General features: G+C 37.1%; 1 protein-coding gene; it reads left to right on the top strand.

The window, feature by feature from the left end:
* The window catches only part of LOC131692815 (uncharacterized), a 262,811-nt gene that overhangs the window by 28,708 nt on the left and 211,562 nt on the right, over positions 1-22,541 (top strand).

Genomic DNA, 22,541 nt, shown 5'->3' with positions numbered 1-22,541 from the left:
ACCCAAGGTACCAATGAATAAAAAATGTGCAGGGCTCGCTATATCGTTAGTGAAATCTAGTACCTTCTATAATTAATACTACCCTGAACACTTACAAATTCTTATCTGAGGGGGAGGGAGGGTTCGTCCATTCCTACGTAATATCATAAAACAAGCATGAAAAATGAAATCAATAAGAAAAACGCTTTTAATCCACCTAACAGTGTGATGAGACATTTCTTATAACTCTTATCACTTTCTTCGGATATTATATCGTTTGAGAACATTTAGAACTTGATGCTTCGCGATGTTTTTGATGACACATACTACATGGGATAGTGGCAGGACTCATAGAATCGCTCAAATCAGCATAGCACAATACCAGTGCTAGAAATCTCAAATCAAATCAATGGGAAAGCGAAAAAATCGCTCATAAAATAGACATACAAACGAATTATTGCTAATACTCTGTTAATAAAATATCTAAATTTCTCAATAAATTGCATTGTGGTGGGAAAACTGAATTTTCCTAAAGGAGTTATATATTGTACTGAGCCAAAAAAATCGAATTTTTTTTTGAATCGATTTGAAGTTTATACTTTACTCAAATTTCCAACGCGACTGAGAACTAAGAAATCAACGCTTTTTCTTGAAAAAAGCGATACTAGCAGTGACACCATTCAAAGAAAATCAACAGTGAATATTTCCAGACTTGGTTTTATTTCCTATTTAAGAACTATTGTGTTTTTTACATCCTAGATTGCATGATTCAGTGATCGAAACCCAAAACCATGAAGTATTTGAAATTATTAAAATAAAATTTTCTTTTGCTATTGAAATTGACAAAATGATAGTTTCGCCCCTTTGGCGATTGTTTACTTTTTCGGTTCCACCTATCAGCATTGAAGTATCGCCCATACGTTTTTTACAATACCAATTTTACAATTGGTGGGGGTTTGGTGAAAATCGATCTTACTGTCCAAACAGCATAATTCCGAAATCGCAATTTTTGAAGTTTTAAAATTATGCAGAATTAATTTTTCAGAAAATAGTAACAGAGCTCGTGTCTTTAGCGAATTTGTTTAGACTTTATTGTAGTCATGAATATTAACCTGAGAAAATTCACCATAAATACTTCTTGGACGATATACCGTCAAAATTATTTTATCAAATGATGCGCTGTTTAATGTTTGTAAAATTCATCGAAGATACTAAACCTCCGAAATCGGCGGTTTCAAAATGATGTTATCTTGACCTTAAATTACTGTTTTTGAATATTTGACCTATACAATTGGTCATACAACAAAAATCAAATGCTCATCAAAATCGATCAGGACCTGCTAGATTCGAATGGAAATCGTCATTTTTCATAAAATTCTCTCTACATTCGGAAAGTGTTATCCTCGTTATTCATCATATTACATTTTCGTCTCAACTCGACGCATTCCCAAAATAAAAACCTGTTTTAATCCACCTAGTGGTGCAATTGTGCTTTTCTCATTTGTCCAGACTACGATTCCATGGCTGGTTATGTTCAATACAATGGTGGAAATGAATATTACATGTTCAGTACGATTTGCACATACGTACAATGGATCGACAGCCACGATCTTGAGATACTATTTGATACTGAAACATCGATGGAAACCAGCGGCGGATCATGGAGAAAGATCCGGGAGGTCCGGGTCCTGCCGAAAATTTTCAACTTGTTAAGAAATTTTAAACTAGTTTTAATTTTAAAGTAGCAACCCCTCACTGCATACTCGCTCCGGGCCGGTATGATTGACGATTTTTAGAGTGATTGCATAACCTTTCTATATGAGAAAGGCAAAAATGTACCAAAGTCCAAAAAAAATCAATTTTTGTCAAACATTATTTTTTTCGAGTTTACATCAAATCTCAATGTTTCATGCATTATAAAGTCTTTTTGCATCAAAAATACAAATTTGATTTTGAAAATTTTTCATTTCAGTTTATATGGGAATTTGCTGTGTGATTTCACTCTTCAACTTGTAACTCCGGAACCGGAAGTCCAATCAATAAAAAATTCAATTGCAGCCGATGGGAAAGTTGTACCTTTCATTTGAGACTAACTTTGTGCAAATCGATCAAGCCATCTCTGATTAACAGAGGTCACATTTTTTTCCACATACACACATACATACATACACACATACATACACACAGACATTTTCCGATCTCGACGAACTCAGTCGATTGGCATATGACACTCGGTCCTCCGGGTCGGGCTTAGATTGACGAATTTTAGAGTGAATGAGAAAGGCAAAAACATTTTTGGCAAATGTTGAAAGTTATGCATTTTTTTGGTGAGCAGTTCTATGTTTCATAGACATTAAATCAATTTGAGCTTCGCTTCCTATTAAATAAAGACCCTTATTACAGTACATCTCTACAAAAACGAGACCAATTTGAAAATAAATGTGAGGATTATGATTGGTTACAGAACTCTGGAATTTTCTATTGGAATGTTTTCAGGCAGGAATTTGATATTGATGCTATTAGACAACTGTGAAATCAAGACCAATAGATCAGTTACATATCAGGACCCCATCCCGACAATTTATCAAAAGTCCTCATGATGTTTACAACAACAGGTTATCAATCTACGGATCAGATAATTGTTATTGTAATATTGAATTAAATCAGTCTGCATCAATAAATTTTCAACTTCAATCCAATATTTTTTTGGGTGTGGTGGTGGGGGGGGGGGGGTTGTATGGTGTTAAACCTCAAAACGTTCTCTTGGCTACGCCGTTGCTTGGAGTTATTTATTTCGCTTTTCATTTTCCGAAAGGTTTCAGATCGATCCGGTCATAAGTTAGAAAAATTGTAGTCAGAAGGTTCGCACAAATGAACATTTTTTCACTGATAAGTGATCAAGTTCCTTCCAGACAACTTGGAAGTGTTCGGTGATTATTTCTAGCGGTTGTAGATAGAAAAATGAAATACAAAATTCGATTTATCGAAATAATGTTTGGCTTATTTCAATGGATTATTACTATATTGAACAATAAATAGGCGACAAACAGTAATCCACAAACAACAAGCCATAACTTTTAAATTATTCAAAATAGATATTTGAAGTCTTCAGTAAAGTTTAATATTCGCAAAAGTAAGAGCTACAATTTTGCTGAAGGCATTATTTCGATATAATCACTTCCAAGAAAATTTGTGAAAATATCTCACTCATAGGGGGATTAATCAGCAAAAGCACAATACCAAAAGAATGGGAATATTGCCTCCATTAAATTCTCCGAAGATACTATTGACCTAAAATAAGCTGTTTTGGCGTTAATAATAGATTACATGTTTTTGGTCATATTTCTGGCAATGGGAAATGATAAAAATCTTTCGTCCGCATTTAATGTTAAATATCTCTATTGATAATAGTCCGATTTCAACAATCTATAGCTTGTTCGAAAGGTATTCGTTAAAGCTGTCTAAAAACATATAAATTGTTGTTCTTTATTGTCAATTTCGGCAGATAATTCAAAAAAACTGCAAAAACGCCGTTTTTATGCATTCAAACATTCATATCTTGGAAAATAAACATCAGAATCAAAAACAAATTAATAGCGTTCTTACTGTTTTTTAGTTCTTTCATTTAAAATTGGTTTGGATAAGATCGGTTCAGCCATTGCTGAGAAACACGAATGAGAATTTGTCCGTTACATACACACACACACTGACACACACAGACATTGTCCCAAATCGTCGAGCTGAGTCGAGTGGTATATAAGACTCGGCCCTCCGGGCCTCGAAAAAAATCTTGAAAGTTTGAGCGAATTCTATACATTTCTTTTATAAGAAATGTAAAACATTCATTTCATAAGAATGAAACTATTTCTAAATTGTGCCATGCGGATTTTCAATATCAAGTAAAATGAGCACATATTGTACATCATGGTCAAGGAAAGGCGGACCTTGAATTGCAGTGTGTTTGCAGCGACAGAATATGTTAGAAAATTATGAATATGAAATTTAGTTATGGAATTTTGTTGATTGTTGCCAACGTCAGGAGCAATTAATTGTCTATGTTTTGGAGCAGTTACAGTAATTTCTTGACTTTTGGTGGTTCATTGTGCTGATCGGAAACTGGGGTCACAATCTACCTTAAAAGTTAAGAAGTGCTGATACCCTTCATGTTGTTAGGCCAACATCCTTCTTAAACTTTCGCTTCAAATCCGCAAGGTATTTAGAAGCTTATGTGGATTAAATCTTAGTTTCTAAATATCTCTCAAAGTCACAATTTATACGCGAACGGAGGTCTTAGCGGAGTGAATGTACTTTACATAAGTTTTTCTACCATTTATTTCCACTATGTTTGCCTATAGTTAAATGCACTTGCACTTCACTATTTAACAGATACCTGGTATTTCGATTACTGCTTGAAGTACAAGTGCATTTAACTATAAACAATCATAGTAGAATTCAATGGTAGAAAAATATATGTAAAATTTCTCTCAAAGGTTATTCTGAAATTTCTACTCGGCGAGAATAGGATGCACATAAAATTACTGTAGATGATTCAGTTAAATTTAGTCCTGAATTTTCTTGTAATAGTTCTATAAGTATTGTTTTTGTTATTATAATATTTAATGAATTAACAATATGATTTTTTTAATGACGAAAACCATTATAAGATCTTATGTAGGGGGAGAGGAAGTTCACCAAAATCTTGTAAACTCTTATCTGGGGGTAGGGGGAGATTGAAAAGTCCTAAAAAAAGCCTTAAGTAATTAGTGTACGGCCCCATACCCTTTATTTAAGACTAAGATTGTGAGAATCGACTCAGTAATATATGAGAAACAGGAGTGAATCTAATTTTGGAACTTGGCCATTTCCTCGAATTTCTAGAATCCCCATCAGTTCTCAATGTGGTAAAAAAAGACTTTGATTTGCAATTAATGATCTAAACCAACAATTTCAAGCAATTTAAAACTCATTTCAATTAGTTTTGCATCGTTTGGATATAATGATTATATCGATTTGTATGGGAATTTCGAATGTGACCGCATATATTTTAACCCGTAACACTGGAATCAGAACTCTGATTCCAATGAAGTTTAATATCTATTGACTGGATGTTGTAGCTTTCATTTGAGACTAAAAATGAGAAAATAGAGTCTGACATTTCTAATAAGCAGATGTGAATTCACTTCAGGAACTTAGCCACCTTTCCGAAGCTTCCGCTGATGGTGTCCAAAGTGCGCAATGTTAGTTTGCCCTGTGAGCTGAAACTATAAATCCAAGCAATTAAGAACGCATTTTATGAGATTTTGCATCTTTTAGATTACATACTGATACCAATTTATATGGGAATTTCATGCGTGAACGCACTCTTGAACGCGTAACTCCGGTACCGGAAGTCGGAATTGAATTAAATCGAAGACTACATATTAAGAAGACTGATATCTCTTTCCTTCCCCCATACAAACGAGAAGCGAGGGAGTAAGGAAGGAAGCTTAATGTAAAGCTTGAACCTTCGTTCGAACCGGTCACAAATCTTACCTACTCTTGGTTTACCTAGAGTTTTTCAACAGCAACAGTCTTTCTCAAGGCTACCTGTATTTCCGCACGATCAGTCTTTCTCAAGACTACCTATATTTTTTCGACAATTAGTCTTTTTCAAGACTACCTACTTTTTCTACTCAATCAGTCTTTTTCAAGACTAAAACATACTTCAAGAACAATTCAGCCTAAAGAAATATTTAATTCTTCCAACATGCCTGGGTCCTCCCAGAAAGGCCGTGTGCCAAAAATTAGAGCTAAAAGGGTATCTTCTCCACCCGAAAATTCAATTGACTGCAGCAACTCATTCGATGTTTTATCCGAAAGTGGAGCTGATGAAATTTCTAAATTTCCTCGCATTGCGCATAATGCCAATGAGAAGAAAACGCAATCACCTCCGCCTATAACAGTGATGATCTCCGACTTCAAAGCCTTTCGAACTGAGCTTTCGCGTTCCTTCCGAACGTGAAAGTCACTTTTCAGATTGGCCGAAGAGGAGAATGTCGATTTACAGCGGAGGAATTGATTGGCCACAAACGACTACTCCAGTATCTTACGGAGAAGTTATATAAATTTTATTCATATGATTTCAAGACAAATAGACCATTCAAGGCTGTCTTGAAAGGGCTACCACAAGGTCAAAGTTTGGATGAAATATCCAACGAATTGAAAAATTTACTTGGCTTTTCTCCTTCACAAGTTATTCTTATGAAGAGAAAGGCTACCGGCGATGACACGCCAGTACACTCTGGAATTATCCAGGAGCTATATTTAATTCATTTTAACCGTAATGAGGTTAATAATTTGAAAATATTTGAAAAAGCACGTTTCATGTTCCACGTGCGAGTAAAGTGGGAACATCATGGACGACATGGGGGCAGAATTCAAAATCTGACCCAGTGTCGTAGATGCCAAGGCTTTGGGCACGGCATAAAAAATTGTCATTTGGATTCCAAATGTATGATCTGTGGTGATAAATCGCACACGAAAGATACTTGTCCGGTGAAAAAAACCACAAAAAGTTTCAAATGCGCCAATTGTAGCGAAAACCATAAATCGAATTTCTGGGGTTATCCTGTTCGAGAAAAAATTATAAATTCTCGTTCTAGACAACAAAAACAACAAATAAAAAATGTACCTACTTCTTCAGGTACACTTCAAGAAAACACGTCCAAACGTGTTAATCCGATTCAAAATAAATTAACAACTTCTTCTACCTCCGTCACACCATCCTACAATGGTGTGTCATCTTATGCCTCAGTGGCAGGTAGCAATGCCAAAATAACGGCTACAACTACCACGCCCTCAATCTCGTTTGCACCCAACGCTTCCTTTAGTCCAATGGATCTAGGTAGCGTAACGGAAGAAAAATTAAAATAACTGCAGGACTCTATGTTACCTATGATGATTGCCATGTTAAATTCTACCTCCATATTTGAAGCTCTTCAAGCGGGTTGGGAATTTGCTAACAAAATTGTAATAAAATTAAAGTTTGACAATGACTTTAAATAATCATTTAAATTTATTAAATTGGAATGCTCGTTCATTAAAAACGTGCGAAGACGAATTTTTCAACTTCTTGAGGATACATAATGTGCATATAGCCGTTGTGACCGAAACTTTTTTAAAACCAAATATTAAATTGAAGAGTATCTCTAATTTTGTTGTTCATCGATTTGATCGAATTGTTGGATTCGGCGGAGGAATCGCAATAGCGGTTAATCGCAGGATCAAACATTCCGTTACGCCGTCTCTTGACACCAAGATGATCGAGAGTTTGGGTATCGAAGTTGAAACTGATCTTGGTATCATTTTTGTTGCTGCAGCCTATTTGTCTTTTCAGTGCACTGACGAGCAAATGAATTTCTTGAAAGGAGACTTACAAAAACTTACAAGAAATCGGTCGAAATTCTTCATAATCGGTGATTTTAACGCCAAACACCGAGCCTGGAATAATGTTCAAAGCAATTCCAACGGTAAACTACTTTTTAATGATTGCTCTGCTGGTTATTATTCAATTTTGTTCCCGAATGGTCTTACATGCTATTCGTCTGTAAGGAATCCATCAACAATTGATTTGGTTTTGACAGATCAAAGTCACTTTTGTAGCGAATTGATTACACATGCTGACTTTGATTCTGATCATCTTCCAGTAACTTTTTCACTTTCTCAAGAAGCTGTTTCCAATCCCATTAGCTCAGTGTTCAATTATCACAAAGCGAATTGGGAAAGATACAAAACTTATATTGAGAATAATTTTAATCATGTCCTTGATTTAAAAAATAAAGCTGACATTGATACGGCATTACAAAATTTAAGTATATCTATAGTTGATGCTAGAAATTTATCAGTACCAACAACACAGAAAAAATTTAATACTCCTATTATTGACGACGGTCTTCAACTTCTGATTCGCTTGAAAAATGTTTGAACACGTCAATATCAAGGTTCTCGTGATCCTGCTATGAAATGTATCTATCAGGATCTACAAAAAGAAATTAAGCATAGATTCACACTCTTAAGAAATGAAAATTTCGCGAAAGAGGTTGAACAAATCAAGCCAAATTCTAAACCTTTGTGGAAACTTTCTAAGGTTCTTAAGAAACCTCAGAAACCAATTCCAGCTTTGTAGGAAGGTGACCACATACTTCTTACAAACGAAGAAAATGCTCAAAAACTTGAAAACGTTTCAAATCAAGTATTGTCTCTAGACGATATTGTTGAAACAAACTATGATGAGATCGAATCCATCTTGAAAAAGTTAAAAAATAGGAAAGCTCCAGGTTATGATGGAATTTTCAACATTCTTCTTAAAAACTTTCCCGAAATCACCATGAGATACTTGGTCAAAATATTCAAGAAATGTTTTGAATTAGCATACTTCCCTGAAAGACGGAAAAATGCCAAGATTATTCCTATTTTGAAGCCAGATAAAAACCCAGCAGAAGCATCTAGCTATCGACCAATTAGCTTACTCTCTTCTATTAGTAAAATATTTGAAAAAATCATCCTAACTAGAATGATGTCACATATCAATTTTTCTTCCTGAGCAGGTAGGATTTCGTATTGGACATTTAACTACTCATCAACTTGTGAGAGTAACTAACATGATAAAGGCAAATATCTCAGAGGGCTATTCCACTGGAGTTGCTCTTCTAGACATCGAAAAAGCTTTCGACAGTGTTTGGCACAAAGGTTTAATTGCCAAAATGTGGGATTTCAATTTTCCAATTTACATAATAAAGATAATTAAATATTATCTTACTAACCGTACCCTACAGGTTTCTTATCAGAATTGTACATCTAATAAGCTACACGTTAAAGCAGGCGTCCCTCAAGGATCAAGCGTCACACCAATACTATACAATATTTTTACCTCTGATCTTCCAAATCTACCTACAGGCTGTAATAAGTCACTTTTCTGTGATGATACTAGCATCTCAGCCACTGGGAGGAGTCTTCGTATTATCTGCAGTCGACTGCAACGAAGCTTGAATATTTTCAATGATTACCTGAAAAAATGGAAAATTTCCACTAATGCGGCAAAAACTTTTAAGGATCACATTGAAGGAATCCAAAAAAATGCAACAAATATATAAAATGTTTATACCCTCTTATAAATAGGAATTCTAGGCTCTGCCTAAATGTAAACAATAGGGATGAAAAGTCATCACTTGTGGCTGAACACCCAATATATTAAATTAGAAATGTAATGCAAACAAAACAATATAATCAAATTGAAAATAATATAAAAAAACACTTTAGGATTATCAAGAGTTGCACATTGAAAGACGTTTCGCTATATCCAAGCAAATTATCTACTGATTCCCTGTGCAACTTCAGCTAGTCCAGATAGATAATGGAGTAGCAGCTAGGGGTGATTGCACTAGCTCAAGGTCAATAAGTGATCAATAGAGGACCATCTCCAAAATTGTAAGGCGTACAAATATAAACTACTGAATACACGACAGTGATCTTTGGGGTTTTGTCATACGTCGTGCTGCTGTGCGACATGCACGTGAACGATAACGTGAGAGAAGGCAGACTGAACTGCGGCGGACAACGCAACTAATGATTCCCTGCCAAGGAAAAGGCTCATGCATAAGCTGACCACCTCTGAACAATAAATCTGTACATCATTCAGCAACGAAACATACTCGTTAACCACGCACGCTGTTTGCAAAGTGTACGGATTGTTTCATCAGAGTTTATCAGCTTAGTCGGGCAGCAGCGAAATGTGCCAACTAGACCCAACAGAAAGGCATTTTTAGTATTATTGCAAATACATAAAATATCAACGGCTCAGTTATGCTAACGCATGAAGCCGTGTCAGATAAAGTAATAACAATATCAACATTAATGATGCATATATTGCATATATTTTATTTTTCAATAAACTCACGAAAACAGATTCTTCTCGGTTACGAAGATGACGATAGTGTTGCATTTTCAAATCTCACATCGATTCCCACCTTGAACGTAGTAAAGAGCAAGGAAGTTCCATTCTTCCACTCTGAAACGAGTTTCAATAAACAACAGCTCCGGCCATTCCAAGTTATCGACGATGTGTTATTCAATAACGGAGTGTTTTATGCATGTGGAGAATAACCAGCAGACATGTAATCAAAAGAATCAGCACAATAAAAATTTGATTGCAAAAATCTATACCACTTCTGAAAGGTTTATATCAAATTATTCCCTCTGTAAATATCGAGCAGGATCGTCCGAATACTGAAAACATTTGTCTTTTTTTAAATTTGTAATTTTCTGTGGTAGTCGACTTGTAGCTTTATTCTGAAGCGCTACATTCAACTTCTTTATTTGCATACCGCAGACTCACATTAATAATACAAGTCTTTTTGAAATATTTAATCTCGAATTTATTCTCAGTTGACAGTGTTGATTTATTTATGGGTTCGAACTCACCGTACTGCACCACAGAACATAGGTACATATGTAAGACACCCAACGAAAACCAACAACAGCAGCACTCGAAGTTCGTCCAGTCTAGACTCCACAGGGATCAGAGCCGTAGTTTCTCGTGAGTGCTGCATGTTGTCCTCGGGATCGACCGAAAACACTTCATTTACAATGGTGTCATCCACTCTGTATCTGTCAACTTCTTTCCGACCGCCGCACCATTAGCCATAGCGTTGGGTTCAAACGAAGTTTTTTGTGTGGAATTTTGAAATGAAACAGAACTAGTATTTTTTTCTTTTTGGCCGCTTCGTTGCTACCGTCTACGATTTGAAAACTACAAAGCTTATTAGCAGACTTAGTAGGACACTCATTTAGATTGACAACGAACATATATATTGAAAGCTAGCTAATAAGAGTACCACCGACATTTCTTCACCTCAAAGAATACCAACATAAATTCACTTCCATTTGGTATCAATCTACGGTGTTGAACCATAGCAGAAAGAGACCTAGCATAGCTCAATGGAAAGAAATATCAGGTTGTTGTTACACAACTACGCCTCTGTTACTCACAGACACTATTTTTTTACTTTTTTTTCTCTAGACAGATAGCTTTTCGTACGACTCTGAATGCCTGCAAGGCGCAGTCGGGTGCAGTTTTCCACAGGTTCGAAGAGTGCGGTCGGTCGGAGGATAAAAGTCACATGCTTCGCCGAACATCCTTTTACCTTCCATTTCCGGAAGAAGTTAAAGCACCAAGGATTACATTTACCGTGGCTCTTGTTGTATTTTTCATCCCTAAACTGTCGTGCATCCGAAGAATGTTCGTCGGTTGGTTCCATTGTATACAACCACCCACAATGATACTTCTTTTCACTCAGCAGGGGCTGTTCATTCGCCGATCCCTGGCATGTAACGTGTTGCTTCTCTGGGGAGCATTTGCTAATCGTCGAGAGGAAACAAGTTACATGCTGTGAGTAATATATGTGTGTAGTTGTGTAGGAAGTGAGGGAGGGAAATAAATGTTACAGCTTACAATATGCGGTAGGAAATTTATTAGGTATTTGCGAGTAGAAAATGTCAGGCACCAAACCGATGTGCTTCAATTGAAACTTGTTATAGCCGTGTCTGGCAGTAAGTTGTCTCGACGTATTGTGTATGCGTGAAGTTGAATACCTACCTAGTTTCATAGAGGTATTGGACACAAATCGCGCGCACGTCATTTATTGTTCCGGGCTGCAAAATTTCCAGAACAGCGCGCGTGAAAAATTTCTATTGTTGCACCTGTAATATGTTTTCAATTTTATGGCATATTCGTTTTTGACAGTGCACTACACCGGTGTAGTCGGTGCTACACTCATTCAAACTTAGGTGTAATCAGTCTATCTCTTTCTTTGCACTACACCGGTGTAGCACCAAGAAAAAACGAAAACGCCATTAGTGTAGAGTTCATTTCAACAAAGGGGTCTCCGTTTCCAAATATCGGCTGTGCGACATCGGTTTTGGAACGTTATAATTTCCATTATACTTAGGAGAATTTGTTTTATTCTCTACGATGTCGAAAATTATTACAAGATTCGGGTATTAAATGTTGATTACCAAAGACATGCATTGCATAGTGGTCGGAAACCCCAAAAACGTGAACTTAATTCACTAGAGGCCAAACCATCGAATATATTCACAGGGTATCTTTGGACGAATTGTTCGTAAGAATATTCTCCACAACCTGATAAAAATTAAAATTAGGCATGGCTTACTACGATCAAATTAAAAAAAATAACTTTTTATGCTGACGAGGTCTTCGACAAAGTTTTAGAAATGCTCGTAATAAAGAATTATGTTGAACTCGTTAAACTTGTAGGATTTAATTTTATCGATTTGTAAAACGTTTTCTATGGCAACACCCTCAAATTTAGTTTTTTTCAATATAACTTTTTCCACTGTGACTTTTCGTACAAATCGTGCTCCAGACAAATGTGGAGGCATTAAAACCACATAATATTGTTGAAGACTGTAAGTAAAAATACCCAAGCAAAAACCTATTTTAATCCACCTAGCGGTGCAATTGTGCCTTTCTCAATCATGAATCATGAGAATGTGTGCGTTGTTTATATTCATTAAAAACTTTTAAATGCATATATTACATTTTATTATTATACATCACATGACAACCATATACAGGAAAATAAATCATTATTCGATTTCTAAAATTTTGTAAAAGAAAAAACAGCAACGGTAATATTGAACTGAAAAAAGGTGCGAAATCGGCAAAGTCCCAAAAAGTCGATTTTCATAAATAAATTTTTTTCGAGATAACATAAACTCTTGACGTTTCATGCATTTTAAAGATGTTTGGCATCAAAAATACGAATTCGATTTCTGAAATTTTTTGAAAAAAATTAGAGTTCCGACTTATATGGGAATTTCATATGTGACCGAACGATTTAGTCTATATTTCCGGACCCATACAAGCGATCCGTGCGAAATTTTATATACATCTAAGGGGATGTTATAGCTATCATTTGGGACTAAGTTTGTGAAAATCGGCCCAACCATTTCGGGAAACTGATGTGAGTTCGTAAATTTTGAAAGATGGCCGCTTTTCCCGGGCACTTCCGGAACCGTCTATGGTGGTCAATGTAGTCAACGAAAGTTTGTTTGGCCGTCGGTGACCTAGAACTGCAAAGTTAAGTTATTTGAGAGACATTTTAGCGAAATTTTTACCTTTTTTGCTTCCATCGGAGTATCGGTTTGAATCACAATTTGCTATGTGATCGCACGCCACAACCCGTAACTCCGGAACCGGAAGTCGGTTGGGGATAAAATTTAATAGCCATTTACGGGGACGCAACATCTTTCATTTGAAACTAAGTTTGGTTGATTCGGTCTAGCCATCTCCGAGAAACCGATGTGATTGTTAGTCTGAATTTGGATACTTCCGCCGGGGCTTCCGGAACCGATGATGGTGGCCAATGTGACCAAAGAGACTTTGAATGGCTGTTAATGACCTAGTACTACAAATCGAAGCAGTTGTGGTCACATTTTGGAAAAATTTTCACCATTATACATTCATTGCAGAATTTCTTAAAATCGACATTTTCTGCGTGATCGTACTCATCACCCTGTAATTCCGGAACCGGAAGTCGGATCCATTAGAAATTCAATAGCAGCCTATGGGAACGTTGTACCTTTCATTTGGGACTAAGTTTGTAAAAATCGGTTCATCCATCTCTGAGAAAAGTGAGTGAGATTGTGTTCGCGTACACACACACAGACGCACATACACACACATACATACACACACATACATACACACACATACATACACACACACATACATACACACACAGACATTTGCCGAACTTGACGAACTGAATCGAATGGTATATGTCACTCGGCCCTCCGGGCCTCCGTTAAAAAGTCGGTTTTCAGAGCAATTGCAATACCTTTCTATTGAGAAAGGCAAAAAGGTGCAAAATCGGCAAAGTCCCAAAAAGTCGATTTCTAAAAAAAAAAATTTCGTGATAACATAAAATCTCGACGTTTCATGCATTTTCAAGATGTTTGGCATCAAAAATACGAATTCGATTTCTGAAATTTCATGTGGTCCCCCTTTGAAAAAAAATTTGAGTTCCGGCTTATATGGGAATTTCATGTGTGACCGGACCGTTCAGTCTATATTTCCGGAACCATACAAGCGGTCCGTGCGAAATTTTACAGACATCTGTGGGGATAATATAGCTATCATTTGGGACTAAGTTTGTGAAAATCGGCCCAACCATTTCCGAGAAACTGATATGAGTTTGCTAGTTATGAAAGATGGCTGCTTTTCCCGGGCACTTCCGGAACCGTCTATGGTGGTCAATGTAGTCAACGAAAGTTTGTTTGGCCGTCGGTGACCTAGAACTGCAAAGTTAAGTTATTTGAGAGACATTTTAGCGAAATTTTTACCTTTTTTGCTTCCATCGGGGTATCGGTTTTAATCACAATTTGCTATGTGATCGCACGCCACAACCCGTAACTCCGGAACCGGAAGTCGGTTGGGGATAAAATTTAATAGCCATTTACGGGGACGCAACATCTTTCATTTGCGACTAAGTTTGGTTGATTCGGTCTAGCCACCTCCGAGAAACCGATGTGATTGTTAGTCTGAATTTAGATACTTCCGCCGGGGCTTCCGGAACCGATGATGGTGGCCAATGTGACCAAAGAGACTTTGAATGGCTGTTAATGACCTAGTACTACAAATCGAAGCAGTTGTGGTCACATTTTGGAAAAATTTTCACCATTATACATTCATTGCAGAATTTCTTAAAATCGACATTTTCTGCGTGATCGTACTCATCACCCTGTAATTCCGGAACCGGAAGTCGGATCCATTAGAAATTCAATAGCAGCCTATGGGAACGTTGCACCTTTCATTTGGGACTAAGTTTGTAAAAATCGGTGCATCCATCTCTGAGAAAAGTGAGTGAGATTGTGTTCACGTACACACACACAGACGCACATACACACACACACATACATACACACACATACATACACACACAGACATTTGCCGAACTCGACGAACTGAATCGAATGGTATATGTCACTCGGCCCTCCGGGCCTCCGTTAAAAAGTCGGTTTTCAGAGCAATTGCAATACCTTTCTATTGAGAAAGGCAAAAACATTACAAAATGAGCTTAAAACCTTCTTACCTTTATTATGCGTAGTCCGGACATTGAAAATAGTGCCTGCTCGTCTATTTTGGTTTGCACCTTTCTCTCTTATACGCAGTTGAACTTAGTGTAAAAAAATTTAAAATTCTTCAATAACTCTAAAACGAAGAGTATTTTTACAAGAGGTGTGCGCCGCGCCGCCAGATTTCAGGTAAAAAATTTATATGCAATGTTCAACAATATTTTTACATGCAGTCTTCAACAATATTATGTGGTTTAAATACCTCAACATTTGTCTGGAACATCGTTTATACGAAAAATCACAGCGATATACGAAAAATCAAAGCTATATCCCGATCCGATTTACATCTGTTTACAACCACCTTCGCCGGGTTTTTTATCCTTCTTGGTGCTAGTCGTTCCTATTTATCCGCTAGCTGGTGCTGAGAACTTCTTGGCGGCAGTATTTCACCCTATACCGATGCCCATTATCGCGATCCATTTCGCGTATAATTCAGCTCACGATAAATTATCAATTGTTTTTGCGCATGTCGCCCCGAAATACTCACAAGAATACCTTCCAATAGATAAACCCAAAGATTTTTGATATGGCATTAAAAATTTAAATAATATACAACCTAGTCAAGATAGCGCTTCCCAAGTCCAGCACGACATATTTGTGTACCTATCGAGCTACGCTTCTATGAATAACTATACTTTCTTTTCTGTTGTGCTCGTTTCCAGCACACTTTTATGTACAATCTCGAACACAATTATTACACAAAATCGTCTGTACATTCGAGCTCCATTTGCAAACAGGGTAAACATAGTGTCGTGGTACTAGTTGTCTCTTTCGCTCTACCCATCATCATCAGCGTTGCCTTATTTTGCTTTGTGCGCTTGGGTTCAATGTTTGAGGCGAATGTGTAGGTAGGTATAGTTTATTATTTACGTTCGATCAATTCATTGATTAATTTCCACTTCACGTGATTCATTTCCACTCAGCCTATCCTATTTTGATTCTGCTACTATGTCTATACTGGAAACCTATTTATGAATGAATACAATTTCACTCGAAAAACCGTTGCAAAAACGCATCTGAGTCTATATATAAAATTGTTTAAGGTTCTTGTTTCGATATTTGATTAAGACCACTGCATTCGTTAATTTGTATACGTACTTTAGGAAAGTTACGATAATGGCAAAATATAGCTAGAAAGCTTGGTCTATACATGAAATGTATTGTCTATATTGTCTAAAATTTGATTTTTCTTCGCCGGTCCGGGTGTTTTATCACACACAATCGATTTTTTTTTATAATTTTTAAAAGCTGATCTTGTACTATAAAGATATTAGTTCGGTCACGCTTTTCTGTCTTCTTTCTTCAAATCTTCTCCAATATGTTCAATTGGATTCGATCACCTACTACAAATGAAATGACATGATAACCAAAAAGGTTTAGTTCAATATGTACGTAAGAAATATATTTGATTTATTATTACTCTAAATGTACTAAGAAAATAAATATTTTACATAAAGTAGTATAGTCCTACGTCTACAGTTCGTGCAACCCCATAGGGCTGCCCTTGTAGTTTTTTTGGTTGATTTTCGAATTTTTCATGGTACTTTGAATCCAGAGTCCGATTTTTGCTAATAACGATAATTGTGTTATTGTAAAATAATAATACTAAGCATTTAGCAAAAAGCTCTAGTGGTTACCTAGGCAATGATGTGTAGAAGAAGAACTGTGTAAAATTTTAGAACGATTGGTCCAAGAAATTTGAATTAAGGTTTACACCGCATTTTGTCGAAGTGCCTTCTGAAGATTCATTATCCTGTGCTGCGTTTTCCCAACTGAACAGACATTTGTTCAAGCCAGACATTTTGACAGATTTTTAAAGTTTTGCCAGATTTTTCCAGATATTCTGAATGTTACGTTACGCCCCATTTGGGATATCATTATGCCAGATTTATCTGGAACAGTCAGAGTTTTTTTAAGGTTCCAACAATAAATCATATCTCTTATTTTATCAGATTTTTAAGTTATAGAAGTTGTTACATACAAATTTTGGAAACTTAGGTTACATTCGATTAATACACGTTCTATAAAGACCAAAATGTATGCTAAATTTCGATGACTTTAAGGTCACAGTGAGGTGACAGATTTTGCCAAATATTTTTATTTTAACTGCCAGATATTATTCTATAAATAGTGGCAACACTGGGTATACCTACCTACACATTCGCCTCAATCTTTGAACCCAAGCGCACAAAGTAAAATGAGTCAACGCTGATGATGATGGGTAGAGTGAAGGAGACAACTAGTACCACGACACTATGATAACCATGTTTGCCAATGGAGCTCGAATGTACAAATACTATGTACAAATAATTGTGTTCGACATTGTACATAAACGTGTGCTGGAAACAAACACAACACAAAAGAAAGCATAGTATTTGAACGAACAAGCTCAGTCGCGTGTTGGACGGCACTGGGTAGCGTACCTCCACAGCCAGTGTAACGGACTTCTAGCTCAGCTACACTGGTTGTGAAAACACACAACGCAGCGATCTGCTCCGCCTGCCGTTCAACAGGCAACTGAGTTTGTCCGTTCTTTAAATAGTCGATGATGATGTCATACATAGAAGCATAGCGCGCTAGGTACACCAATCTGTCGTGACGGACTTGGGAAGCGCTATCCTCTGTGTGTATATGCGTGATATTTTGACTAGGTTGTACATTATTTAAATTTTTAATGCCATGATAATACAAATCTTTCGGTTTATCTATTGGAATCTATTCTTAGAAGTATTTCTGAGCGACATGCGCATACCATACGCATACCAGGAAATGAATATAGATGCTCATATTGGGGGGAGTAGGGTAGTAGACGACGAGGTAAAGTGCCCTCGCACTGTAAAATACCAAGTTTGCTGTTTGAGAAGTAATCCCTTATTTGCAGTTTATCATTCTGCCGCACATGTAGGGGAACATGGGGAGACTTCCAGGGTTTCAGATAAACCTGCACAAATTTCTAAAAAAGTTTTCAATCCTTCCAAAGTCATTGAGATATAATGTATAAAAGTATTATTCCTGTTCATATTTTTTTGCGAAATTTTTAACTTACTTTTTCAAGAGTCATGAAAGTTTGTCTGAGATCGTTTTTTTGTAAAGTCTCCCCACTGTGGGTGGTCATTTAATCGACGTGTTATTCTAAACCTGGTTTATAATAAATGGAATAAAATATCCTAAAAAAATTTGTTTACTTGTGAAAATCGGCTGAAAAAAGGCTGAGTTGTTCAATGTTGAAAAAGGATATATTCAGCTGGCGTACCCTATACACTCGTGAAAAACCAATTTAATCAGCCAGTTTTGTCTTTCTTTGATTTTGTCAGCCTCATATGAAAATGTTTGATGGGCTCTAGCAGACGAAGAAGGCACTGTGTCCCACACGGTATCCCACATTAAAACTTTGCGAAGATGCTCCCAGTTTATGTTGAAAGTATATCCTAAATTAATTGGTGGTTTGTATATGGTGCGATTCGAGAATGTACAGCAATTTTCATAATTTTCTCTATTCAATATTACAATAACTTATTAACCAAACTTTCCATAATAACGTTGTAAATGCCATGAGGCATATGAAAAATTTTAATCGTAGTTTTCAAATGAACCTTCGCTCCACAACCGTAGCGAAGTCTTCTGGCACTCTTGGCGTTGTCTCAGTTTTGCGCCCCTTTGATGTTTACTTTGACATTCTCTTTCAGTTCGACCTTCGAAAAAAAAAATAGTGTTCATAGAAATGGCACACCTACTCCCTACTTAATTCATGATTGCTTGTCGTTCGTTTCACGTAAATTCCAGCCACAAGTCTTTTACTGTATATTTATGAAATCAGTTGACGCTAGGTGCTTGAAGGCGACGGAGAGAGCATTTCAGAAGGCATGTATGGGAAACAGGTGACCATCGAATTTAATAACTGGACGCACCTCAACAGCTTTCACACCTCGTAAAAGTCTCTTTGCAAAATTTTAGCACAATCGGACACAATTAAGTGGTTGCACAAAACGGCCTAAGTGAAAATAGTTTCGACCCCGAAAATATACAAATATTCAGAAATTGAATTTGAATTTTGGGTTTTAAATGGCTTAGGATATAATACAACGTCGAGATCTGCTGCCACCATATTTTTTAAGATAGCCTTCATGTAACTTGAAAAATTCTAGATTTAAGTTGATATTGGGGTTTGAAAAGGCTGCTATATTATTTTCTGTGCCAAATGTCTTAGAAATGCATGAAATAACGGATCTTGTATCTTCAAGCAAAAAAATGATTTGACAAAAGTTGCGTCTATGATACTTTTAATTTTTAAACTGAGATTTTCAAATAAAAATTTAAAAATTTGCTTTTTTCGAATGAACACCAGATTTTGGCATTGCATGGGTTTCTATAATATTTGGCATACAAAAAAAATAAAGTTTCCTTTACAAACTGAAGTCCCATCTCAATTCAAAAAATTTTCTTGTGTCGCAAAGGCATTTTTTTAACATCATGACGCTTCATAACTTTATTTGTATTGACACTCTACTATACATCAAGTATACTGAGGAGACAAATTTCGGAACTTTGAACTGATTGGTAGATTGTTGATAACGGTGCATACCATTAGATTTGAATTACCAGTCCAAGTGGCACCACGGCATTACAGTTATATCCTACACTGCACCAACCAATCTTTTTTGCACAAGCATGTGAAACAAAGATGCTTTTATGATCCAATGCTGATTTAGTTTTTTCACATGTTATTCGTTCCAATTTCTAATAAAATAGGTTGCATCCAGCCCTATATCGCCCCCCCTAGTTGACCACATTATTCCTTTGCTATCAGATTCTTGTCTTTCAAATTATATCAATCATAATTTTTTTGCTTCCTTCATATTCTTCAGTATTCACTTTGCGTCTGCCTCTAGGCCCGTTCATAAATAAACTCTCCTGAAATGACTTAAATGATCCTACAATGGATGTCGAACAAGATACGTCATCAAAGACTCCAAGATTCCGTTTAAAATCAAACACAATGAACTGGGTTCGGCCGAATCTTACCTTCTTTCGGATTAAAGCTAAGTATTCTAATATTCCGCAAGACGTAGAAATATGCAGCTGTGCCAGATATCTCGACAGTTCGCCTAGATAAGCGCGGAATTGTGATATTTTGTCTAAAGCAAACAAATGACGATACTGACGACAAAACTTTTTTTTTTCATTCATTTCGTTTATTTGATAGGCACAAATGCGTTAGCTTGGCGGTGCCAAATACTTTTGTTTTTACATTTTGGATATCTTAAAACTAGGAGGTAACAATGCTGAAATATTTTTTTTTACAAAGGAAAATAAAATTTACAGCTATCTTAAGACTAGAAAAAGATTCAATATACAAGAGAGGGCCAAAAGATTTTTTTATGAAAAAATTTAAAACAAGGGATTCACTTTGATATACAAGAGGGGGAGTAATAGTATTTTACGAAATATTTTACGGTTATCTTAAAACTAACAATATAGTTTAGTACACAAAAGGGGGAACAAATATTTATGAGAAATTTCACAGAAATCTTAAAACTAGGGATTCAATTCTATTTACAAGATGGAGGACAAGAGTTTCAATAAAGAGTAAAAATTATAGCTATCTTAAAACTAGGAATACAGAATACTAATTTGCTTATGCTTGGTCAAGATATTCAAAGGGTGGCTTATTTCCGCATCAGTGTAGCAGCAGTTGTATCAAGGACAGGGGAGAGACAGGGAAAGAAGAGCAAAACTTGCAACTTTCGCTCGAACCGGGGGGGGGGGGGGGGGGTGGTGGATCAGCGAAACAAATTTGCGCCTCAGTCTAGTAAGTCGTCGAGTACCGGATTGGCGGATGGTATTCTTCGGACCCGCGGGGAATCCTTCAAAAGTCATCGGACCTCGAGTCGCTCTCGCTTCAGTTTCCTTCTATGCAGGCGTAGTGGTAAGGGCGACGGCGATTACATAGTGGCACTCTGGAGCTGATCGGTTCCACAAGGCAGGAGGAAACTCTTAAAACGAGAAATAAAAGAGAGGGGCTAAATTGGGATATTTATCGTTTTTATGAAAGTATAAATAAGGGACATATAGGGGAAATCACGAGTTGCCAGCATATCTCGGACTGGTACATTGGGTGGTCTACCTCGGGCCCGAAGGGATTCCTTTAACTGAGACCTGGCGTCACAATACCCGGCGCATACCCAGACAACGTGTTCGATGTCGTGATAGCCCTCGTCACAAGCGCACAGACTACTCTCCGCAAGCCCAATACGCCGCAAATGCGCATCCATGGTGTAGTGATTGGACATCAGTCGGGACATTACGCGAATAAAATCCCGACCCACATCCATCCCCCCGAACCAAGGCTTCGTTGATACCTTTGGGATAATCGAATGTAGCCATCGTCCAAGTTCCCCGTTGCTCCACGAGGTTTGCCAACTGTTGAGCGTCCTCTGACGACAAATACTAAAAAATTCGTTGAAGCAGATTGGTCTTTCGTATATGTCACCATTTAATGCGCCCACCTTTGCTAATGAGTCGGCCTTTTCATTGCCCGGGATAGAACAATGAGAGGGGACCCAAACAAAGGTAATCTGATAAGATTTTTCAGATAACGTACACAAGGACTCCTGTATCATCCCCAGAAAATACGGGAGTTGCTTTTTTGGCTTCACCGCACGAAGAGCCTCGATAGAGCTGAGGCTGTCCGAAACGATGAAGTAGTGATCTGTGGGCAGAGTGTCGATGATCCCAAGGGTGTACTGAATTGCAGCTAACTCTGCGACGTAAACTGAAGCGGGATCATTGAGCTTGAATGAAGCGGTGATAGTATTGTTGAAGATACCGAAGCCAGTGGACCCATCGAGATTTGATCCGTCAGTGTAAAACATTTTGTCGCAGTCGACTTCTCGGAATTTATTATAAAATATATTGGGGATCACCTGCGGGCGTATATGGTCCGGGATTCCACGAATCTCTTCCTTCATGGATGTGTCGAAGAATACAGTAGAATCAGAAGTATCTAGGAAACGGACACGGTTGGGATTGTACGAAGAAGGATTGATGTTCTGTGCCATGTAGTCGAAGTACAAGGACATAAAACGGGTTTGAGAATTAAGCTCGACGAGCCTCTCGAAATATTGAATTACCAACAGGTTCAGAATGTCGCATCGGATGAGCAATCGATATGAGAGTTCCCAAAATCGATTTTTTAGCGGAAGAATGCCCGCCAGCACTTCGAGACTCATCGTATGGGTCGAGTGCATGCAACCCAAGGCAATGCGCAAACAACGATACTGGATTCTCTCCAGTTTGATGAAGTGTATGTTCGCAGCGGAGCGGAAACAGAAACACCCGTACTCCATCACCGACAATATCGTTGTTTG

The sequence above is a fragment of the Topomyia yanbarensis genome, chromosome 3, assembly GCF_030247195.1.
Source record: "Topomyia yanbarensis strain Yona2022 chromosome 3, ASM3024719v1, whole genome shotgun sequence".
NCBI classification, from domain to species: domain Eukaryota; kingdom Metazoa; phylum Arthropoda; class Insecta; order Diptera; family Culicidae; genus Topomyia; species Topomyia yanbarensis.
This window is presented reverse-complemented; position numbering and strand designations above follow the sequence as displayed.